Here is a 3,397-nt window from a genome sequence, read left to right as displayed (position 1 = left end):
TCCCTATCAGTAGTTAGTGTCTTCCGTAGTTTGAATCTTTTATTTAGCTGGCAGTAGTGGCACTCGCTGTATTGCAGTAGTTCGAGTAATGAAGATTTTTGTGAGGTAAGTGATTTCTGAAAGGTATAGTTTAATGTTAGTCAGGTCCATTCTTTTGTAGGGATTTCTGAAAGTCAGATTGCGTTGCGCTAAAAATATGTTGTGTGTCAGTTTAAGCACAGTCGTGTATAAATTTTTCAAAGGGGACGTTTCAAGCTGAAGCGTGGACGTGCGGACGCAAAACGAAAGGTCTATATTGACAGGCATAGTCCACTTGATGCCACAGTTATGACCATGCGGAAAGCATCAGGTAGTAAATTCTGTGACATGTGTGTGGGAAGTCTATTAGATGCAGAGAAAAAAACAACTAACACACTAAACAGGTACATATTCAAGCAGCAGTTACAATATCTGTTCCTTTACTCCTAAAATTCTGTATGACCATTGCGCTTTAATACATTTCTACATTTTTACTCCCAAGTATTTGTTAGTGATTACTTTCTCCAATTGTGACTTCATTAATACTGCAGTTCAAGGATTCCGTGATAGGTTTGCTGAAGCACAGAACTTACCATTTCCTTGTACTACGAACGAGCTGCAAATCTGTGCACCAAACCGGTATTTTGCTATGACTGCTATTTCTGCAGGATAGTGTTTCCTCACAGATAACTGGAGCATCTTCGAAAAGTCAGAGGTTGTAGCAATTAGTATCTGCTGAGCCGTTAAGATATGCTGTGAATGGTGTTGGTCGAATTACTCACCCCTTGGTCAAACTGGATACTACTTCATTGCTTCTGGATGACACTAGATCTAATGTAACGTGGTTAGAAAATTTTGGATTCAGTCGAAAATCTGGTTAGACGTCTCACAGCAACACTTTTTTTGAAAAAAAAAGAAGAAGAGATCGATGTATTAAAAACTTTTAGAAAGTCTAGAAAAACCGACTCGACTTGGTGTCATCCATCCATGGCACTGAAAATACCATGTGTGGCAGCTTGCATGGTGTATATTGGCAGAAGGCTGCCTCTGTAGCCAAGTAGTCAGCATTTCTGACGGCTATGCGGAGGACCCGGTAGTTTTCCTTAGTGGTAGGACTGGAACAGAGTGCGCTCAGTCTCATGATGTCAATTTAGGAGCTATTTGAACGATAAGTAGTGGATTCAAGGTCTGAAAGGCGGCAACAGCTGGGCGAAGGCGTTCTGACCCATACTCCTTCGTACCGTACAGCACGACGCCATATGACTTGTATGTAGATGGTAGCTGTTCTTTCGGACATGTCCGAGAGAACAGATACCATCTTCATATAGTTAAGGCTAACCGGCGGATGCACACATATTGCCCAAACTCGGTAAGATTGTGTGCCGCGAGTAATGAGTGTAACGGGCAGGGGCACTACGTATGTTGTGTGTGGACATCAAGTTGGGAATGTGGGTCTCACGGGGAGCGTGCAAGGGATAATTATCTGCAGTCGCACTTTCCTCTGTGCTCTCGGTGGCTCAGGTGGATAGAGCGTCTGCCATGTAAGCAGGAGATCCCGGGTTCGAGTCCCGGTCGGGGCATACATTTTCGACTGTCCCTGTTCATGTATATCAACGCCTGTCGACAGCGTAGGGTATTGATTTAATTAGCATTCCATGTGACTTGGTTTCTGGTCGAAATATCATGGCCATTAGAGGCTGACAATGGAACTATGTTTGTGGGACCCATACTTATTCCCAAATGCTCTAGGATTCTGATACAAATAGATATGAGAGATATCATACGGAAGTTTTATATATTTCATTTTGTTCGTTACAAATGGCTGGTGAAAGCCTGCAACTGTAAAGACAATGTTCACTTTACTAAATAACTTAGTACTTGCATGATGCATTCCATGTCGTGATGGGCATCGCATCTGAATACCACAGCTTGCACTGCGCGATCAGGGCATTGTATTTGGGGATTTCACACTATACATCAGGTAGTCTGGGTACTGTGTTCAGGATGTCCTGGTTGTTCACTGTATGATCCTGGTAGTGCGCTTGATACCACATTGTACTACCCCATGCGTAAGACTGGCACTTGAGTGGGGCAGCTGTCCTCCCACAGACATGTTGTATCGTTCACCTGTACATAATTTAATATTTCAGCAGTCACATTCTCGCAGCAAGCACAAACAGTGTCTGGTTAACTGCCTCAGTGACGATGAGTGGATAACATAACTTGGAGTTGAAAATCTTACAGTGATCGCTTTCCTCTTGTGTCACTATACATCTGTGGAGTGAAAACGAACTTATATGGAATCAAGAAGTGTAGGAATTAGAGCTTAAGCAGTAAGCTATTAGATTCTTAACCAAAAATAGGTTACCTACATTAAAATCCACCAGCTAATGGTAACTGACTGAAACAGTTTCATACAGGAATAGGCCCTTAACTGGCAGGCTTGTAATGACCACACACATTATGTCTATTCTGCTAAGTCCAACAACAGCTGAAACAGAACAAAATGTGATGCCCATCTCTGGCATTGTAAAAGTTAAAGTGTTCAGTTTCATTTCATGCAAAATGTACTAAATCTCCTCTACACTGCAACAACTTGAGTGTAGTCTCTCTCGTTGACACTGCAAATGAATGAACTATTAAGACTGTCTCTCCAACAACTGAAGTTTGAAGACTCATAGGTATTACGTTTGATGGAATAAAACATATTACAAACTGTAAAAATATTATTTAGTATTACATATGTTTTAATACAATTTTTGCACATATTTAATATGCATTTATGTACCTTGTTTAGAAAATAAATCACTATCACCAAAACATTGTGATTTTTTAAAAATTTTTACACCACTTCCAATCATCACTCTGTAATATGTTTTTACATACTTTAAATTCAGTTTGCATTGTATTCAAACCAATTGGAGCACTAGTAGACTTAGATATGCCACCTGTAAACTCCACTTGTATGGAATTTCAGTTTATAGAAACAATACTAGCAGGCTTAGCTGCAACACATGTACACACACTTTTACACTTGTCTAACTCCTCCTGCTCATGAACTATTTTCCAACACATGCTTGACAACATTACTGAAGAAGTGTTTAACATATGTTTGCTAAATATAAGTCTGTCAGTGGCGAACCATATTGCAATATGTAAGCCATACATTTTCATGTCATTTAGATGCTTAAATACATGCTCTGTGCTGTGTTTTGAGATCTTAACCATACCCACTTCCTCCCCTGAAACATGTTGACGCAGGGCTGCACTGCTACTGCTGTTGAAGATACCATTGTATCGATGGAATTGACTGTAGTAAGCTGTCATGCAATCCTCTGTGTATTTCTACTTTCTCTACAGCTGATCCCGCTCCATATCA

General features: G+C 40.5%; 1 non-coding gene across 1 annotated transcript; it reads left to right on the top strand.

The window, feature by feature from the left end:
• Positions 1-1,523: 1,523 nt before the first annotated feature.
• Trnat-ugu lies at positions 1,524-1,598 on the top strand. Its single transcript has one exon. It is a non-coding gene; the product is annotated as a tRNA-Thr (tRNA).
• The last annotated feature ends 1,799 nt before the right edge of the window (positions 1,599-3,397 follow it).

This window comes from Schistocerca piceifrons, chromosome 7 (genome assembly GCF_021461385.2).
Source record: "Schistocerca piceifrons isolate TAMUIC-IGC-003096 chromosome 7, iqSchPice1.1, whole genome shotgun sequence".
Taxonomy (NCBI): domain Eukaryota; kingdom Metazoa; phylum Arthropoda; class Insecta; order Orthoptera; family Acrididae; genus Schistocerca; species Schistocerca piceifrons.
This window is presented reverse-complemented; position numbering and strand designations above follow the sequence as displayed.